Source organism: Scyliorhinus canicula, unplaced genomic scaffold, assembly GCF_902713615.1.
Source record: "Scyliorhinus canicula unplaced genomic scaffold, sScyCan1.1, whole genome shotgun sequence".
Taxonomy (NCBI): domain Eukaryota; kingdom Metazoa; phylum Chordata; class Chondrichthyes; order Carcharhiniformes; family Scyliorhinidae; genus Scyliorhinus; species Scyliorhinus canicula.
In genome coordinates this window covers 3,190,398-3,212,319 of record NW_024055500.1, presented here as the reverse complement: position 1 = coordinate 3,212,319, position 21,922 = coordinate 3,190,398, and positions in this window count along the sequence as shown.

Below are 21,922 nucleotides of genomic sequence, written 5' to 3'. Positions count from 1 at the left end.
TCACCTGGAACGTAAGGGGACAACGGCCCAGTGAAGAGATCTAGAGTCCTCACCCACCTCAGAAAAATGAGGGCCGACATAGTCTTCCTCCAAGAGACGCACCTGAGGGAGCAGGACCAACTGCGGGTAAGAAAGGGCTGGGTGGGACAAACCTATCATTCCTGTTACGGGACAAGGGCCAGGGGGGTGGCGATCCTGATTTGCAAGAGGACAATGTTTAGGGCGACAAAGACGGTTACAGACCCAGGGGGGCGGTATGTCATGGTCAGCGGGGCCCTGGATGGGGCGCCGGTAGTTCTAGTCAACGTGTACGCGCCCAGCTGGGACGACACGAGCTTCATCCAAAAGACCATGGCAGAAATCCCGGACATAGCGACGCACCGACTAATCATGGGGGGGGGACTTCAACTGTGTACAGGATCCAAAGATGGACAGATCAAACCCCAGAACGGGGAAAACCTCAAACATGGCAAGGGAACTCAGTCACTATATGGAGCAGATGGGAGCAGTGGACCCCTGGAGATTCGCCCACCCGGGGGAGAAAGAATTCTCTTTCTTCTCCCCAGTACACAATGTGTACACCAGAATTGACTTCTTTGTGGTGGGGGAAAACGGTGCTTCCAGGGATAGACAAGGTGGAATACTCCGCAATTGTGATTTCAGACCACGCCCCACACTACATGGACGTGCGGCTGGAGACGGGAAGGGCCCAGCGCCCCACATGGAGGCTGGACGGTGCCTTACTAGCTGACAAGGCCTTCAGCGAAAGGATAGCGCGGGCCATAGCGGAATACACGGAGAACAACCAAAACGGGGAAGTCTCATCCTCCACGTTCTGGGAAGCGCTTAAGGCCGTACTAAGAGGGGAAATCATTGCCTACAAAGCGCAAAGAGATAGGGAGGAAAGGGTGGCTAGGCAGAAGCTGGTCAACTCCATACTGGAGGTAGACCGTAAATACTCCGAGGCCCCGACCGTAGAGCTCCTGGCGGAGAGAAAAGAATTACAAAGGAACTTTGACCTGCTCTTCACCTGGAAAGCAGTACACCAACTCCGCCAGGCACGCGGGGCCCTGTACGAACACGGAGACAAAGCCAGCCGCCTGTTGGCACCCCAGCTGAGAAAGCAGGCAGCCAGCAGGGAAATTGCGCAAATCAGAGGTACCAGAGGCACGTGGGAAACAGAACCAGAGAGGATTAACGAAACCTTCAAGGCCTTCTACCAAGAGCTGTACACCTCGGAGCCCCCAACGGGGAAGGCTGGGATGAACCAGTTTCTTGATGAACTGGACATACCAGTCGTGGGAGAGGGCAGAAAACGGGATCTGGAAGCACCACTAGCACTGGGACAGATCATGGAGAGCATTAGCTCCATGCAGACGGGGAAGGCGCCGGGACCGGACGGATTCCCGGCGGACTTCTACAAGAAATTTGCGACAGCGCTGGCCCCGCACCTGCGGGAGATGTTCACAGACTCGCTAGCTAGGGGAACACTGCCACCCACGTTAGCACAGGCCTCAATCTCGCTGATACCTAAGAAAGACAAAGACCCAACGGAATGTGGGTCTTACAGACCCATATCTCTGCTGAACGCAGACGCCAAAATACTGGCCAAAATCCTAGCCAAAAGGCTAGAAGACTGTGTACCTGAGGTGGTCACAGAGGACCAGACGGGCTTCGTCAAAGGTAGACAGCTTACCGCGAACATCAGGCGCCTGCTGAACGTGATAATGACCCCCTCCGGGGAGAGAACACAAGAGGTGATCGTCTCCCTGGACGCAGAAAAGGCCTTCGACAGAGTCGAATGGAAATACCTGAAAGAGGTACTGGAGCGGTTCGGGCTTGGAACAGGGTTCACCGCTTGGGTAAAGCTCCTATACAACGCTCCCATGGCGAGTGTACGGACCAACAATACCAACTCCCAATACTTCCAGCTGCACAGGGGCACTAGACAAGGATGCCCACTGCCCCCGCTGCTGTTTGCACTAGCAATCGAACCACTAGCAATCGCGCTCAGGGCAGCAAAAAATTGGAGGGGGATCCGAAGGGGAGGTAGAGAGCACAGAGTCTCACTCTATGCGGATGATCTGCTCCTCTATATCTCGGACCCAAAAAGCAGCATGGACGGAATCATAGCGCTCCTGAAAGAGTTTGGAGCCTTCTCGGGCTACAAACTCAACATGAGCAAAAGTGATATCTTCCCAGTACACCCGCAGGGGGGGGGGGGAGGGCAGCACTAAAGGGGCTGCCGTTCAAACAAGCCCGAAATAAATTCCGCTACCTGGGGATCCAAATAGCCCATGACTGGAAAGGGATCCACAAATGGAACCTCACCAGCCTGACGGAGGAAGTTAAAAAGGACCTGCAAAGATGGAACACACTCCCGCTCTCCCTCGTGGGGAGAGTCCAGACGATCAAAATGAACGTACTGCCCAGGTTCCTTTTCCTGTTTAGATCCATTCCGATCTACATCCCCAAGGCCTTTTTCAAAGCGCTGGACAAACATATCATGGCGTTCGTATGGGGGGGTAAAAATGCTAGGATCCCAAATAAAGTCATACAAAAAACAAAATCCAGGGGGGGGGGCTAGCCCTCCCGAATCTACAATTCTACCACTGGGCGGCAACAGCCGAGCGAGTAAGGGGATGGATCCAGGAGCCAGATGCCGAGTGGGTGCGTGCGGAGGAGGCCTCCTGCATGGGAACCTCCCTCCGGGCCCTCGCCACGGCAGCACTCCCAGCCCCACCCAAAAAACACTCCACCAGCCCAGTGGTGACAGCCACCCTCCAATCCTGGGACCAACTGCGGCAGCAATTTGGCCTGTACAAAATGTCGGGCAAGGCTCCCATCTGCAACAACCATAGGTTCAAACCAGCACTGACTGACGCCACCTTCAAAAGGTGGAGGCAGGACGGGGGGACACTGACAGTCAGGGACCTATACACGGACGACAGGATCGCAACACTGGACGAACTGACAGAGAACTTTCAGCTAGCTGGGGGGAACGAGCTACGGTACCTGCAGCTCAAAAACTTCCTATGAAAGGAGACAAGGACGTACCCACAACCGCCACGACAGACACTACTGGAAGACCTACTGGACGCAAGTATCCTAGAGCAAGCGAACTGTAGTGACATGTATGACCGACTGGTAGATAGGGACGACACCGTACTGGACGCAACAAGAAGGAAATGGGAGGACGACCTGGGGATGGAGGTAGGGTGGGGACTCTGGAGCGAAGCACTGCACAGGGTCAACTCCAGCTCCACGTGCGCAAGGCTCAGCCTGACGCAACTAAAAGTGGTACATAGAGCCCACTTAACGAGAAACCGTATGAGTAGGTTCTTCCCGGAGGTGGAGGACAATGTGAGCGGTGCCAAAGAGGCCCGGCCAACCACGCCCACATGTTCTGGTCTTGCCCAGACTTGTGGAGTACTGGACAGCCTTCTTCGAGGCTATGTCCAAAGTGGTGGGGGTGAGGGTGGAGCCATGCCCGATAGTGGCGGTCTTCGGGGTTTCAGACCAGCCAGATCTATTCCTGGGGAGGAGGGCGGACGCCCTTGCCTTTGCCTCCCTGATTGCCCGCCGTAGAATCCTGTTTGGCTGGCGGTCAGCAGCACCACCCAGAGCTGCAGACTGGCTGTCCGACCTCTCGGAATCTCTCCAAATGGAGAAAATCAAATTCGCCATCCGAGGGTCGGACGACGGCTTCCACAGAACGTGGGAGCCATTCATGCAACTGTTCCGGGACCTGTTTGTGGCCAACGTACATGAGGAAGAATAGTCAGGTGGCCAAGAACCAGGGGAAAATGGACGGGAATCGGGGAAGGTAGCCGGGGGGAGGGGGGAAGGGGGCTACGGGCTCGGTATGGGGGTTTGATGGCAAGCCCAGGCCCAAAACCAAACTATAAATAAATGCCTATAAACATGTGCCTCGGCCATATTGGGGAATGTAAAATATGTATGCTGGCTAAAGGGGGCGGCCACAGTTATTGTTATGAAGATGCTTACCTGTAAATATTCATGTTAAATTTTTGTGTTTTCCTTTTTTTTTCTCTCTCTCTAATAACTTGTAATTTGTCATATATAAAATATGAAAACTCAATAAAAAAACATTTATAAAAAAAATGTGTGCGCGCTCGGGGCGGTAGAAATGCGGTGTGCACTCTGCACAGATGTGGCAGTCATGGGTTACTGACCTGTCTTCCGCGATGGAGAAAGGCAGGTTGCGGGCCATAATGAAATGGTAGAGGCGGGTCACCCCTGGATGGCAGAGGTCCGTGTGGATGGAGCGGAGGTGGTCTATCTGCACGCTGATGCATGTACCGCGGGCCAGGGCATCAGGAGGCTCATTGAGCTTCCCAGGACGATACAAGATATCATAGTTGTACGTGGACAACTCGATCTGCCACCGTAAGATCTTGTCATTCTTGATCTTGCCCCTTTGTGCATTATCAAACATGAAGGCTACTGACCGTTGGTCTGTGAGGAGGGTAAACCTCCTGCCGGCCAAATAGTGCCTCCAATGTCGCACCGCCTCGACTATGGCCTGGGCTTCCTTTTCCACAGGGGGGTGGCGGAGTTCGGAAGCCTGGAGAGCTCTGGAGAAGAAGGCCACAGGTCTGCCCACTTGGTCCAGGGTGGCCGCCAGAGCTACTTCTTATGCTCTCGACCTGGAAGGGGAGGGATTCGTCGATGGCGTGCATCGTGGCCTTTGCGATGACCGCTTTGATGCGGCCAAAGGCCTGGCAGGCCTCTGTCGAAGGCGGGAAGGTCATGGTTTGAATGAGGGGACGGGCCCTGTCGGCGTAATTGGGAACCCATTGGGCGGCGTAGTATGCGAAGAAACCCAGGCAGCGTTTGAGGGCTTTGAGGGTGTTGGGGAGAGGAAGTTCCATCAGGGGGCGCATGCGTTCGGGGTCGGGGCCTATCACTCTGTTACGCACTACGTAGCCGAGGATGGCTAGACGGTCGGTGCTAAACACACACTTTTCCTTATTGTATGTGAGGTGAAGGAGTTTTGCGGTTTGGAGGAAATTCTGGAGGTTGGCGTCATGGTCCTGCTGGTCGTGGCCGCAGATGGTGACATTATCAAGATACGGGAAGGTAGTCTGTAATCCGTACTTGTCGATCATTCGGTCCATCTCCCGTTGAAAGACGGAGACTCCATTTGTGACACCAAATGGAACCCGAAGGAAGTTGTAGAGGCGCCCATCTGCCTCAAACGCGGTGTATTTGCTGTCACTCGCGTGGAGGGGGAGCTGGTGATAAGCGGACTTAAGGTCCACAGTGGAGAAGACTTTGTATTTCGCGATATTATTTACCATGGCGGAAATACGGTGGAGAGGATACGCATCCAGTTGCGTAAACCGGTTGATGGTCTGGCTGTAGTCGATGACCATCCGTTTTTTCTCCCCAGTCCAGACCACCAGCACTTGGGCACGCCAGGGACTGTTCCTGTCCTCGATGACCCCTTCCTTGAGCAACCTCTGGACCTCGGACCTGATGAAGGTCCAGTCCTGGGCGCTGTACCATCCGCTCCGTGTCGCGACGGGTTTGCAATCGGGAGTGAGATTAGCAAACAAGGAGGGGGGTCCACTTTGAGGGATGCGAGACTGCAGACAGTGAGGGGGGTATGGAGCCGCCGAATTGGAAGGTGAAGCTCCGCAGTTTACACTCGAAGTCCAGTCGTAGGAGTGCCTGTGCGCAAAGGTCAGGGAGGACAAGGAGTTTGTAATTTTTAAAAACCTTCCCTTGGACCGTGACGTCTGCGATGCAGCAGCCGGTGATGCGGACGGAGTGTGAACCTGAGGCTAACCCGATTTTGTGTTTTACAGGATGGACAGGAAGCTAGCAGCGTCTTACCGTGGCAGGGTGAACAAAGCTTTCCGTGTACCCGGAGTCCAGCAGGCAGCCCATCTCGTGGCCGTTGAGGTGGATCGGCGTTGTTGTTTTGGCGAGCGTGCGTGGTCGTGACTGGTTGAGTTGAATGGCCGCGAGCCATGACGAAGAACCATCGTCGTCCGAGTAGTAGCCGGCGCTGCCCGCGGGGCCCACGTGGATTAGGGGGGCGGAGTTAGCGGTACCGGCGGGCCGACTGGAGCGGCTGAGAGCGGGGGCAGCGAGGCGCGCCGGCCAGCACAGGTGCCCGGGAGCGGCGAGGAGAGAGTTGCGCGGTGCACTGGGAGGGCCCAGAAGGGCCCGGAGGAGAGAAGGAGGCGCGCAGGCTGGACGCAGGGGACCGGGGGCCTGGGGGAGAGATTGGTGCGGTGTACTGGAAGGGCCCGCAAGGGCCCGGAGGGGGGGATCCCCGGTCGCTGTGCAGTACAGCAGTAACCGATTTAGCCTGGCAGACATTGGAGAAGTGGCCCTTCTTCCCGCAGCTCTTACAGAGGGCGGAGCGGGACGGGCAGCGCGGGCGAGGGTGTTTAGTGAACCGACAGAAATAGCAGCGGGGCCGCGTGGACTTGTCGGGGCGTTACGCGTCACAGGCCTGATGGAGGTCGGGAGCCTGGGATGGCGGTGGGGAAGCGTGCCAGGAGGCCCAGGGTGGTGCAGCGCGGCTGGGGACATAGGCACGGCCGTTTAAATCGGCGACCTCCAGGGAGGAGGAGAGAGTCCGTGCCTCAGTTAGGCTGAGGTTGTCTTTCTCCAGCATCCACTGGCGGATAGCGGGGGACTGCATCCCAGCCACGTAAGCATCTCTAATCAGAAGTTCCATGTGCTCCGTAGCTGAAAATGCAAGGCAGGAGCAATTCCTCCCCGGGACAGTGAGGGCCTGGTAAAATTGCTGTAATGACTCACCGGGGAGCTGTTGTCTGGTAGCCAGCAGACGTCGGGCAAATACTCTGTTGACCTGTTTAAGAAACTGTCCATTCAGTTTAAGCATGGCCGCATCGTAATCAGCAATCAGTAGCTAGTGGTGTCCCTCAGGGATCCGTGTTGGGCCCACAATTGTTCACAATTTACATTGATGATTTGGAGTTGGGGACCAAGGGCAATGTGTCCAAGTTTGCAGATGACACTAAGATGAGTGGTAAAACGAAAAGTGCAGAGGATACTGGAAGTCTGCAGAGGGATTTGGATAGGTTAAGTGAATGGGCTCGGGTCTGGCAGATGGAATACAATGTTGACAAATGTGAGGTTATCCATTTTGGTAGGAATAACAGCAAACGGAATTATTATTTAAACGATCAAATATTAAAGCATGCCGCTGTTCAGAGAGACTTGGGTGTGCTAGTGCATGAGTCACAGAAGGTTGGTTTACAAGTGCAACAGGTGATTAAGAAGGCAAATGGAATTTTGTCCTTCATTGCTAGAGGGATGGAGTTTAAGACTAGGGAGGTTATGTTGCAATTGTATAAGGTGTTAGTGCGGCCACACCTGGAGTATTGTGTTCAGTTTTGGTCTCCTTACTTGAGAAAGGACGTACTGGCACTGGAGGGTGTGCAGAGGAGATTCACTAGTTTAATCCCAGAGCTGAAGGGGTTGGATTATGAGGAGAGGTTGAGTAGACTGGGACTGTACTCGTTGGAATTTAGAAGGATGAGGGGGGTTCTTATAGAAACATTTAAAATTATGAAGGGAATAGATAGGATAGATGCGGACAGGTTGTTTCCACTGGCGGGTGACAGCAGAACTAGGGGGCATAGCCTCAAAATAAGGGGAAGTTGATTTAGGGCTGAGTTTAGGAGGAACTTCTTCACCCAAAGGGTTGTGAATCTATGGAATTCCTTGCCCAGTGAAGCAGTTGAGGCTCCTTCATTACATGTTTTTAAGGTAAAGATAGATAGTTTTTTGAAGAATAAAGGGATTAAGGGTTATGGTGTTCGGGCCGGAAAGTGGAGCTGAGTCCACAAAAGATCAGCCATGATCTCATTGAATGGCGGAGCAGGCTCGAGGGGCCAGATGGCCTACTCCTGCTCCTAGTTCTTATGTTCTTATGTTCTTATGTAATCTTTTTCCTCCCTGATCATCGCGTAGGCTGCTATGCCCACGCTGGAGTGGAGGATGTGAAGCTTCTGTGCCATGGTGGGGGGGGGGGGGGTGTGGGGGTACTGTATGCGGACACCAGGTATCCCTCGAGACATGCCAGCCAATGGTGAAATAGTTCTGTAGAGTTCTGAGTTTGCGGGCTGATGCGGAGGCATTCGGGCTTGATCCGGAGCTCCATCTTCAAAATTCCAGCTTATTAAATTGATGAATCATCAATCAAACGCGAGACGAGTTGCTGTACAAATGTAAGGCTTTAATAAGCTAGAACTTCGCCCTGTGGTCGACTACAGTAAATGGACGACCACCGGGCGTTCTGATTATTTATACCTCGCTCTGGAGGCGGGGTTAACACAGCCTCTCAACCAATCGGAGAGCCGTCACATGACTGGTCTTAACCAATCAGTCGAGAGGCACATGACCGACCAGGACCAATGGTAAGCCAGGGTTCTACACCAATGGCAGACAGTTATGCGAATCATAACACCACACTCTGTATCTAACCCCGTGCTTTACCTGTCCTGGGAGTGTTTGATGGGGACAGTGTAGAGGGAGCTTTACTCTGTATTTAACCCCATGCTGTACCTGTCCTGGGAGTGTTTGATGGGGACAGTGTAGAGGGAGCTTTACTCTGTATCTAACCCCATGATGTACCTGTCCTGGGAGTGTTTGATGGGGGCAGTGTAGAGGGAGCTTTACTCTGTATCTAACCCCGTGCTGTACCTGTCCTAGGAGTGTTTGATGGGGACAGTGTAGTGGGAGCTTTATTCTGTATCTAACCCCGTGCTGTACCTGTCCTGGGAGTGTTTGATGGGGACAGTGTAGAGGGAGCTTTACTCTGTATCTAACCCCGTGCTGTGTCTGTCCTGGGAGTGTTTGATGGGAACAGTGTAGAGGGAGTTTTACTCTGTATATATCGTCGTACTGTACAAGTCCTGGGAATTTGATGGGGACAGTAGAGAGGGAGCTTTACTCTGTATCTAAACCTGTACTGTACCTGACCTGGGTGTGTTCGATGGGACAGTGTACAGCGAGTTTTACTCTGTATCTAATCCTGTGCTGTACCTGTCCTGGGAGTGATTGATGGGGACATTGTAGAGGGAGCTTTACTCTCTATATAGAGTGAATGAGTGAGTGAGTGAGTGAGCCATTGTAGGTCAGTTCACGGCGGCCAAATTAGGTCTCTTCACGGTGGCCATTTTGTGTCAGTTCACAGCGGCAATTTTGTGTCAGTTCAAGGCGGCCATTTTATATCACTTCACGGTGGCCATTTTAGGTCTGTTCATGGTGGCCATTTTGTGTCAGTTCACGGCGGCCATTTATGTCAGTTCATGGTGACCATTTTATGTCACTTCACGGCAGCCATTTTGTGTCAGTTCACGGCGGCCATTTTATGACAGTTCACAGCGGCCATTTTATGACAGTTCGCGGATCGGCCCTTGTGCACTCAGTGCCGTTGACAGCTGTGCTAACCACTGTGCCCCGTGCCACACACACTGTGACAATTCTGTCAGTTGTACAGGTTGGTGTAAAATAAACTGAAGGAAAGAGTGGTATTTAAACAGTGAGATGTTGAGATATGTGGAGGGACAGACGGATCGGAGTGACCTCGTAAATCAATCAGTGAAAGTGGAGAGTGGGGGGGTGCAGTAATCAGATCAGAAGGCCAATGATATGTTGGCCTGTGCATGGGAGTGTGGACAGTGCACAATTTCTGTCTCCCTAATTAAGATAGGATATAGTTGGCCGAGAGGGGGAGCAGCGGAGGGTCATCCAGCTGAGAGTGAGGTTGCTCAAATGTCCTGGGAGGAGAGATTGGGTTGATTGGGCAAGGTACTCCTCCGCACACAGCCAGCACTGCCAGTGTCCCCCACCCACAGCCAGCACAGCCAGTGCCCCTCCCACAGCCAGCACAGACAGTGCCCCTCCCACAGCCAGCACAGCCAGTGCTCCCTAACACAGCCAGCACAGCCAGCCCCTCCCAAATCCGCACTGCCAATGCCCTACCACAGCCAGCACTGCCAGTGCCCCACCCCCACAGCCAGCATTTCCAGTGTCTCCCCCCACAGCCAGCACAGCCAGTGCCCCTCCCACAGCCAGCACTGCCAGTGCTTGTCCCACACAGCCAGCTCTGACAGTGCCCCTCCCACAGACAGCATTGCCAGTGTTCCTCCCACACAGCCAGCTCTGACACTGCCCCTCCCACAGCCAGCACTGTCAGTGCTTCTCCCACACAGCCAGCTCTGACAGTGCCCCTCCCACAGCCAGCACTGATAGTGCTTCTCCCACACAGACAGCACTGACAGTGCCCCTCCCACAGCCAGCACTGCCAGTGCGCCCCCCACAGCCAGCACTGCCACTGCTCCCCCCAAAGCCAGCACTGCCAGTGCTCCCCCACACAGCCAGCGCTATCAGTGCCCCTCCCACAGGCAGCACTGCCAGTGCTCCTCCCACACAGCCAGCTCTGACAGTGCCCCTCCCACAGCCAGCACTGCCAGTGCTTCTTCCACACAGCCACCTCTGCCAGTGCTCCCCCACACAGCCAGCTCTGACAGTGCCCCTCGCACAGCCAGCACTGCCAGTGCTCCTCCCACACAGCCAGCTCTGACAGTGCACCTCCCACAGCCAGCACTGCCAGTGCTTCTCCCACATAGCCAGCTCTGACAGTGCCCTTCTCACGGCCAGCACTGCCAGTGCTTCTCCACACAGCCAGCACTGACAGTGCCCCTCCCACAGCCAGCACTGCCAGTGCGCCCCCCACAGCCACCACTGCAAGTGCTCCCCCCCCACAGCCAGAATTGCCAGTGCTCTACCACACAGACAGCACTGCCAGTGATAACCCACAGCCACCACTGCCAGTGCTCCCTCACACAGCCAGCACTGACAGTGCCCCTCCCACAGCCAGCACTGCCAGTGCGCCCCCCACAGCCAGCACTGCCACAGCTCCCCCCAAAGCCAGCACTGCCAGTGCTCCCCCACACAGCCAGCTCTATCAGTGCCCCTCCCACAGGCAGCACTGCCAGTGCTCCTCACACACAGCCAGCTCTGACAGTGCCCCTCCCACAGCCAGCACTGCCAGTGCTTCTCCCACACAGCCACCTCTGCCAGTTCTCCCCCACACAGCGAGCTCTGACAGTGCCCCTCGCACAGCCAGCACTGCCAGTGCTCTTCCCACACAGCCAGCTCTGACAGTGCACCTCCCACAGCCAGCACTGCCGGTGCTTCTCCCACACAGCCAGCACTGGCAGTGCCCCTCCCACAGCCAGCACTGCCAGTGCGCCCCCCACAGCCAGCACTGCAAGTGCTCCCCCCACAGCCAGCACTGCCAGTGCTCTACCACACAGACAGCCCTGCCAGTGATACCCCACAGCAACCACTGCCAGTGCTCCCTCACACAGCCAGCTCTGACAGTGCACCTCCCACAGCCAGCACTGCCAGTGCTTCTCCGACACAGCCAGCACTGACAGTGCCCCTCCCACAGCCAGCACTGCCGGTGCGCCCCCCACAGCCAGCACTGCCAGTGATGCCCCACAGCCACCACTGCCAATGCTCCCTCACACAGCCAGCACTGTCAGTGATCCCCTACACAGCAAGCACTGCCAGTGCTCTCCCACACAGCCAGCACTGTCAGTGATCACCCCCACAGCAAGCACTGCCAGTGCTCCCCCCACAGCCAGCACTGCCAGTGCTCCCCCCACAGCCAGCACTGCCAGTGCTCTACCACACAGACAGCACTACCAGTGATACCCCACAGCCACCACTGCCAGTTCTCCCTCACACAGCCAGCACTGTCAGTGATTCCCCACACAGCAAGCACTGCCAGTTCTCTCCCATACAGCCAGCACTGTCAGTGATCACCCACACAGCAAGCACTGCCAGTGCTCCCCCACACAGCCAGCACTGCTAGTGCTACTCCCACACAGCCAGCAGTGACAGTGCTCCGCCCAAAGACAACCCTGCCAGTACACCCCCCACAGCAAGCACTGCCAGTGCTCGACCACACAGCCAGCACTGCCAGTGCTTCCCCACTCAGCCAGTACTGCCAGTGATACCACCTACAGCCAGCACTTCCAGTGATACCCCACAGCCAACACTGCCAGTGCTCCCCCTACAGCCAGCACTGCCAGTGCTCCCCCAACAGCTAATACTGCCAGTGCCCCTCAGAGACAGCACTGGCAGTACTCCTCACAGCAAGCCCTTCCAGTGCCCCCCCACACATCCAGCACTGCCAGTGCCCACCCACAACCAGCACTGGCAGTGCTCCCCCACACAGCCAGCACTTCCAGTGATACCCCACAGCCAACACTGCCAGTGCTCCCCCTACAGCCAGCACTGCCAGTGCTCCCCCAACAGCTAATACTGCCAGTGCCCCTCAGAGACAGCACTGGCAGTACTCCTCACAGCAAGCCCTTCCAGTGCCCCCCAACACAATCAGCCCTGCCAGTGCCCTCCCGCAACCAGCACTGCCAGTGCTCCCCCACACAGCCAGCACTGCCAGTGTCCCCACAGCCAGCACTGCCAGTGCCCCCTCCCATAGCCAGCACTGCCAGTGCTAACCCCAAAGCCAGCACTTTCAGTGCTCTCCCCAGAGCCAAAAATTCCAGTGTTCCCCGCACAGACTGCACTGCCAGTGCCCCCCCCCGCAGCAAGCACTGCCAGTGCTCCCCCACATCCAACACTGCCAGTGCTCCCCCACAGAGCGAGCACAGTCAGTGCCCCTCCCACAACCAGCACAGCCTATGCTCCCTAACACAGCGAGCACAGCCAGCCCCTCCCACAGCCAGCATTTCCAGTGCCCCTCCCACAGCCAGCACAGCCAGTGCTCCCTAACACAGCCAGAACAAACAACCACTCCCACAGCCAGCATTGCCAGTGTCCCCCAGCAGCCAGCACAGCCAGTGCTCCCTACCACAACCAGCACAGCCAGCCCCTCCCACAGCCAGCACTGCCAGTTGCATCCCACAGCCAACACTGCCAGTACCACCCCCCCCACAGCCAGCACTGCCAGTACTCCCCACAGCCAGCACAGCCAGTGCCCCTCCCACAGCCAGCACACCCAGTGCTCCCTAACACAGGCAGCACAGCCAGCCCCTCCCACAGCCAGCACTGCCAGTGTCCTCGCACACAACCAGCACTGACAGTGCCCCTACCACAGCCAGCACTGCCAGTGCCCCTACCACAGCCAGCTCTGACAGTGCCCCTCGCACAGCCAGCACTGCCAGTGCTTCTCCCACACAGCTAGCTCTGACAGTGCCCCTCCCACAGCCAGTTCTGACAGTGCCCCTCCCACAGCCAGCACTACCGGTGCTCCTCCCACACGGCCAGCTCTGACAGTGCACCTCACACAGCCAGCACTGCCAGTGCTTCTCCCACACAGCTAGCTCTGACAGTGCCCCTCCCACAGCCAGCTCTGACAGTGCCCCTCCCACAGCCAGCACTGCCGGTGCTCCTCCCACACGGCCAGCACTGCCAGTGTTCCCCCCACAGCCAGCACTGCGAGTGCTTCTCCCACACAGCAAAGATCTGACAGAGACCTCCCACAGCCAGCACAGCCAGCCCCTCCCACAGCCAGCACTGCCAGTGCCCCTCCACAGCCAGCACTGCCAGTGTCCACCACACAGCCTGCACAGCTAGTGCTCCCTAACACAGCCAGAACTACCAGTGCTTCACCCACACAGCCAGCTCTGACTGTGCCCCTCCCACAGCCAGCACTGCCAGTGCTTCTCCAACAAAGCCAGCTCTGACAGTGACCCTCCCACAGCAAACAATGCCAGTGTGCCCCCCACCCCACAGCCAGCACTGCCAGTGTTCACCCCATGGCCAGCACTGCCAGTGCCCTCCCACAGCCTGTACTGCTAGGGCACAAACACAGCCAGCACTGTCAGTTCTCCCCCCACAACCTGCACTGCCAGTGACCTCCATAGCCTGCATTGCCAGTGCCCCTCACAGCCAGCACTGCCAGTGCTCCCCCTGTAGCCAGCACTGCCAGGGCTCCCACCACAGCCAGCACTGCCAATGCCCCACCACAGCCAGCTCTGCCAGTGCCCCCCACAGCTAGCCCTGCCAGTGCCCCTCCCACAACCAGTACTGCCAGTGCTCCCCCACAGTCAACACTGCCACTGCCCCCTTCCACAGCCTGCACTGCCCGTTCACCACACAGCCAGCACTGCCAGTGCTCCCCATATCCAGCACTGCCAGTGCCAGTCCCACAGCCAGCACTGCCAGGGCTCCCCCACAACCATCACTGCTAGAACTCACCCACAGCCAGCACTGCCAGTGCCCCCCACACAGCCAGCACTGCCAGTGTGCCCCAGAGCCTGATATGCCAGTGGCCCCCCACATCCAGCACTGCCAGTGCCCCCCACAGCCAGCACTGCCAGTGCCCCTCCCCCAACAGCCAGCAATGCCAGTGTCCTCCACAGCCAGCGCTGCCAGTTCCCTCCCACAGCCAGCACTGCCAGTGCCCCACAACCAGCACTGACAGTGCCCCCTCCCACAGCCAGCACTGCCAGTGCTAACCCCAAAGGCAGCACTTTCAGTGCTCTCCCCAGAGCCAGAAATGCAAGTGTTCCCCCACAGCCTGCACTGCCAGTGCCCTCCCGCAGCCTGCACTGCCATTGCTCCTCCACAGCTTGCACTGCCATTGCTCCCCACAACAAGCACTGCCAGTGTTCCCCCCCACGGCCAGCACTGCCAGTGACCTCCCACAGCCTGCACTGTCAGGGCACACACACAGCCAGCACTGCCAGTGCTCCCCCCACAACATGCACTGCCAGTGACCCCCCATAGCCAGCACTGCCAGTGCCCCTCACAGCCAGCACAGCCAGTGCCCCCAATAGCCAGCACTGCCAGCGCTCCCCCACAGCCAGCACTGCTAGTTCCCCCCACAGCCAACACTGCCAGTGCCACCCCACAGCCAGCCCTGCCAGTTCACCCTCCCACAACCAGCACTGCCAGTGTTCCCCCACAGGCTACACTGCCACTGCCCCCTCCCATAGCCTGCACTGCCAGTATACCCCACAGCCAGCACTGCCAGTGCCACCCCACAGCCAGCCCTGCCAGTGCACCCTCCCACAACCAGCACTGCCAGTGTTCCCCACAGGTTACACTGCCACTGCCCCCTCCCATAGCCTGCACTGCCAGTATACCCCACAGCCAGCACTGCCAGTGCACCCCACAACCATCACTTCAAGAGATCCCCCACAGCCAGCACTGCCAGTGCGCCTCCCACAGCCAGCACTGCCAGGGCTCCCCCACAACCAGCACTGCCAGTTCCCCACAGCCAGAACTGCCAGTGCTCCCCCCACAGCCAGCACTGCCAGTGCCCACCCACAGCCAGCACTTCCAGTGCCGCCTCCCACAGCCAACGCTGCCAGTGCTAACCCCAAAACCAGCACTGACAGTGATCTCCCCAGAGCCAGAAATGGCAGTGCCCCCCACAGCCAACACTGCAAGTGCTAACCCCAAAACCAGAACTGCCAGTATTCCCCACAGCCAGCACTGCCAGTGCCCTCCCACAGCCAGCACTGCTAGAGCCCCCTCACAGCCAGTACTGCCATTAGCCCCCAGAGCCAGCACTGCCTGTGCCCCCCACATACAACACTGCCAGTGCCTCCACACAGCCAGCACTGCCAATGCTCCCCCCACAACCATCACTGCCAGTGCGCCCTCCACAGCCAGCACTGCCAGTGCCCCCCACAGCCAGCACTGCATGTGCCCCACCACAGCCAGCACTGCCAAGCTCCCCACACAGCCATTACTGCCAGTGCTCCCTCCACAGCCAGCACTGTCAGTGCTCCCTCCACAGCCAGCACTGCCAGTGCTCCCCCAAAGACAGCACTGCCAGTGCTAACCCCAAAGCCAGTACTTTCAGTGCTCTCCCCAGAGCCAGAAATGCTGTGCTCCCCCACAGCCAGTATTGTCAGTGACCCTCCCACAGCCAGCAATGCCAGTACCCCGCCCACAGCCAGCACTGCCAGTGTTCCCCCCACAGCCAGCACAGCCAGTGATCCCTCCCCCAGCCAGCATTGCCAGTGCACCCCAATGCCAGCAGTGCCAAGTGCCCCCCCCCCCCACAGCCAGCACTGCATGTGCCGCACCACAGCCAGCACTGCCCGTGCTCCCCCACACAGCCAGCACTGCGAGTGCTCCCTACACAGCCAGCACTGCCAGTGCTCCCCTCACAGCCAGCACTGCCAGTGCCCCCCACATCCAGTTCCCCCCACAGCCAGCACTGCCAGTGCTCCCTCCACAGCAAACCTTTCCAGTGCTTCTGTAAACCCCGCGCACAGTCAGCACTGCCAGTGCCCACCTGAGCCAGCACTGCCAGTGTAACCCACAGCCAGCACAGCCAGCGTCCCCTGCCACAGACAGCACTGCCAGTGCTAAACTCCCAGCCGGCACTGTCAGTTCTCCCCACAGCCAGCACTTCCAGTGCTCCTCCCACAGCCAGCACTTCCAGTACTCCCCTCCAACAGCCAGAACTGCCAGTGCACACCCCCCACCACACAGCCAGCAGTGCCTGTGCTCCGCCACAGCCAGAATTGTCAGTGACCCTCCCTCAGCCAGCATTGCCAGTGCCCCTCCCACAGCCAGCATTGCCAGTGTTCCCGCCCACAGCCAGCACTGGCAGTGCTCCCCCCACAGCCAGCAGTGCCAGTGCTCCACACACAGCCAGCACAGCCAATGCTTCCCCACACTGCCAGGACGGCAAGTGCCCCACCACAGCCAACCCTGCCAGTGCTCCTCACACAGGCAGCACTGCCAGTGCTCCCCACCACAACCAACCCTGCCAGTGCTCCCCACACAGCCAGCACTACGAGTGCTTCCCCACACAGCCAGTACTGCCAGTCCCTCTCCACAGCCAGCACTGCCAGTCCCCCCCCCCCCACTACCAGCACTGCCAGTGCTCCCCCCACAGCCATCACTGCATGTGCCGCACCACAGCCAGCACTACCAGTGCTAAACCCCCAGCCGGCACTGCCAGTTCTCCCCACAGCCAGCACTTCCAGTACTCTCTTCCAACAGCCAGAACTGCCAGTGCACACCCCCACCACACAGCCAGCAGTGCCTGTGCTCCCCCACAGCCAGAATTGTCAGTGACCCTCCCACAGCCAGCATTGCCAGTCCCCCACACACAGCCAGCACAGCCAGTGCTCCCGCCACGCTGCCAGAACTGTCAGTGCTCCCCCCACAGCCAGCACTGCCAGTGCTCCCCCACAGCCAGCACCCAGTGCCCCCCCCCCACAAAGCCAGCACTGCCAGTGATCCCCCCATAGCCAGCACTGCCAGTGCTCCCCCCACTGCCGGCACTGCCAGCCCCCTCACAGCCAGCACTGCCAGTGCTCCTACACAGCCAGCAGTGCCAGTGCCCCACTACCCCACAGCCAGTACTGCCAGTGCTCCTCCACAACCAGCACTGCCAGTCCCCCCCCACAGCCAGCACTGCCAGTGCTCCCCCACAGCCAGCACTGCCAGTACTGCCAGTGCTCCCCCACAGCCAGCACTGCCAGTACCCCCAAATCCAGCACTGCCAGTGCTCCCCCACAGCCAGCACTGCCAGTCCCCCCCCCACAGCCAGCACTGCCAGTGCTCCTCCATAGCCAGCACTGCCAGTCCTCCCCCCCACAGCCAGCTCTGCCAGTGCCCCCCCCCCACATCAGCACTGCCAGTGCTTCCCCACAGCTAGCTCTGCCATCCCCCCTATCCCAGCTTGCACTACCAGTGCTCCCCTGCTGCTGATTGGCTGAGCGTCTGTCAGTCAGCGGCAGGAGCTGATGATTGGCTGAGAGGCTGTCAGTCAGTTTGATTACACATTAATTTAATAATTGATGTAACAGGATATTTCACCGCTATCTTGATCTGCTCCCTGAACCTGGACTGAGTCACCACATAAATAAATGTGTTTGTGCAGCAATTTACATCCCGCAGCATTAATCCGACTTCTTGTAAATTATATTGAGGATTGGTTAGGTAATATAATTCTCTCACATTGATATATAAATATTTAATAACGTACACGGTCCAGAGGAGAATGAAAGATCCGGAGATGCTGAAGAGTAAAATCATTGACTTCCTTCTGCTCTCCATCTCTGGGTCTGTGCGGTTGTCTCCCTGACTCTGAGCCCTCAGTGTCTTCCGGACTCGACTGGTGAGTAAAATGTGTCTGACTGTCAGAGCGTTGGTCAACAGGATTGAGAAGAACGGGATCAATGGGGTTAAAACCTGATCAAACCAGGAATATCCAACCAATCCTGGGTCAGTGAGAAAGCTGCTCTTTATCTGACAGAACCACTGTACATTGTCGATTATCAATTTAGGTTCATTTGTAAAATACCAGGGGATGTTTTTCACACAGAGCAGGAGGCCGGTTGTTGACAGAACCAGAGCCGCAGTTTTCCCGGTGCAATATTTAGTTTTCAGTTTCTGGCAGCGAATGGCCACAAATCGATCAAAGGAGAAAGTAAGGGTGAACCAGACAGAACAGTCCATGGCTGCACAGATAAGGACAAATTTAACACGACACACAGGGGTGAGATTCAGGTAATTCACGGGGAAATAATAACTATTGATCATGGTCAGTATGGGGTTAATGATAATATACAGCAGATCCGCCGTTGCCATGGCCACCAGGTAGCGAGTGGTGCAAGTAGAGAGACCACACTTCCCCCGACACAGAATCACAATTCCCAGTAAATTAACTGTCAGAGAGAGAAAGGAGAGACGCGGGAAATTACTGGATAATCAATCTCCCTGTCTGAACATAATTTCAGCATCAATATGATAGACAGTGGGTGGGTGGGGGTGTTGGGAAAGGAGTGGACATAGAGATTAACATTGCGGAGAGGGAAGTAGCAAAAGTAACTCCAGTGTTAAAGATGGGGAATGAGGGAGAAAGTGTGAATTGCAGCCCTGTCAGTTTGATGGCAGTGGGAGGAAAATGGTTCTAATTCAGATACCTTTGGGAGTGGTTACATTTCTCATTCAGTCTGATTTACAGGATTCACTCAGGCCGGCCAGGTTTCCCAAACCAGATACAAACATACCAGAGATTGTCATCCCTGCTCAGTTATTGGACCACACCCAGGACCGCACCGTTCACTGGACTGGATTTCTGATGGAGTTGGACACCACTCCTGGTTTATCTGAATCCTCCACTATCAATGGAAAAATAAAACAAACGCAGGACCTTCCCACTTCATAATCATGGGATGAATAGAAATAAAGAATGTATAGTGCAAAATGAGGCCATTCAGCCCATCGAGTCTCCACCTGCCGTTGGACAGAAAACACAATTTAAGCCCACTCCATCCCCATAACCCAATGACCCCATCTAAATAGTTTGGAAACTAAACACAATTTATCTTGGCCAATCCACCTAACCTGCACAACTTTGGACTGTGGGAGGAAACCGGAGCACCCGGAGGAAACCCACGCAGACACGGAGAAAGTGTCTACACAGACAGTCACCAAAGGTAGGAATTTATCCTGGGACCCTGGTGCTGTGAGGCAGCAGTGCAAACGACTGCGTCACTGTGCCACCAATGTCAGTGGGAAGGGACAGAACAGGGTAAAGCGAATGGAATTAAGATAGGAAGACATGATCTTGCTTGGGCTGGAACAGGCTGAAATAATGGGTCTACTGGGACTTTCCTGTTTGTGGATTTTGGGAAGGAGGTAGAAGAGGGAGGTTGATGCAGGATGTGTGGGGTTGTGGGACTATGATGTCCGAGGCTGTGTGCATTGGATATCCAGAGACAATGAGGTCAGTGACAGTCCTGGAAACAATATCATGATGTTTGGTGGTCTGCTGCTGGTCCAGGACGATGTAGCATGATTGGTCTGAGAGTTAACGGTCAGCCTCTGCGAGGAAGAAGTCAGTACACCAGACAATAATGGCACAAACCCTTGTGGGCAGCTCAGATCACCAGGTCAGGGTTGGATATTAGAGAGAGGATTGGAGCAAGTTTAGCGTGAGTCAGGACACAGTTGGTGAGAGGCACAGAGAAATTGAGAAGGTCGATGTCGCACTGACCGATCTCAATGAAAAGATCAAAAGCTGATAGGAGGCCAGAGGGTGGGGTCCAGGTAGAGAGAGATTACTGGAAGCAGATGGATTTCAGCAACAAATATTCATAAAATAGGCAGTGAGAAACAGCAAAGACAATATCATCTATTCACTGATCACCATCAGAATAATTGCCAAAGAATTGAAAAGCAGAGGTCAGTCTTTGTTATTCTTGAATTTACAACAGAATACAATAAAATCTTCGAATCACAATGTCAACAGTAGGAAAAATGGGATTAGAAATCTGAGTTAAAAGAAATCCAGTAACACAGAGTTTACTAAATAGGCATTCCTGACACATTTCATCCAATTATTGCAATAACTATCAGAAATAATAGATCTGATTAGGATAATAGATGTTAAACAATTTGAGTTTCTAACGGTCGTCAGTAAGCCCGACATAACAGACTGATGAGTAATATCAGAGCCAGTGGCGTTAGGGGACACAGCAGCAGAATGGACACATGCTGGCGACACACACTAAACAGGGAGAGGTGTTGATGGGATTTAGGCTGATTGGTGGAAGGTGGGATGTTGTGTTCCACAAGGATCAGCACTGGGATCACTCTCATTCACCATTCCCATCACCAGTATGGAATCGGGAGGCAGAATGGTAATTACACAATTTACAGACAAAATCAAATTGAGAGTGATAGTGATCACAGAGGAAAAATACAACTAATTACAGGCACACATTATCAGTAATAATGCATTTGCAAAGTGGGTATTTCAATGGGAAATTAATTTCCTGACAGATCAGTGTCCGCTGCTGCATTTTGATCAGAACAATAAGTCCCCCAATCTCTCCTTGGAAAACAAGTCTGTGAATGGACTGCAGGGGTTTCTCGGTTCAGGGGAATAGATTCACAAATCGTGTGAAGCAGAAATACAGTTTAAAAACACCCCTAAAAATTGATCAAACATGTGAGTTCATTTCAGAATTAATAGAAATGAGAAAATATCACAAAACCTATTGGAATACTGCACTGTTGTGGGTTGTATGAAATATTAGTGTGGGTGATATCTGTTCCTGTTGGAGTAGGTCAATAGAAAACAGAGATAGAGACATTTCACTTCATGAAAATAAATATCAAACTTCTTCAAAACACAGGCAAACAGGGGTTGGATTAGCTCACTCGGGGCTGGTTTAGTTCACTGGGGGCTGGTTTAGCTCAGTGGGCTAAATTGCTGGCTTCTAAAGCAGACCAAGGCAGGCCAGCAGCACGGTTCGATTCCCGTAGCAGCCTCCCCGGACAGGGGACGGAATTTGTCGACTAGGGGCGTTTCACAGTGACTTCTTTGAAGCCTACTCGTGACAATAAGCGATTTTCATTTTCATTTCAATTCGTTTTATTTTCTAACTCTTCCTGTTTTCAACCTATTCCAAAGTTAAAATTCAGAGCGAGGTCCACAGAATGGAGCGACAACTCACCAATAAATTACATCATTTCAAAATAGAACCAACTAATGTCAGTCCAGTTACTGACCCACACACAATACAATCCACACGGACAGATAGTCCCAGTAATAGAGAGATAATTAGATCAGATATTCAACTCTGGTGAGAGACCCACACTCAGTACAATTCTACACTGACAGATAGTCCCAGTAATAGATAATTAGATCAGATGTTCCACTCTGGTGAGGGACCCGCACTCAGTGCAATCCTACACTGACAAGTACTTCCAGTAACACTTCCTCACCGCTGTCAGATATTCCACTCTAGTTAGTGACCCACACGCAGTGTGCTTTAATTCTTTCTCCTCCCAAACCTCCCATCAGAGAGATTGCCTTCACTGAGATCCAATCTAACATTATACAAGCTCCCACTCAATATCATAACTTCACCTGTCAGAGATCCAGTGA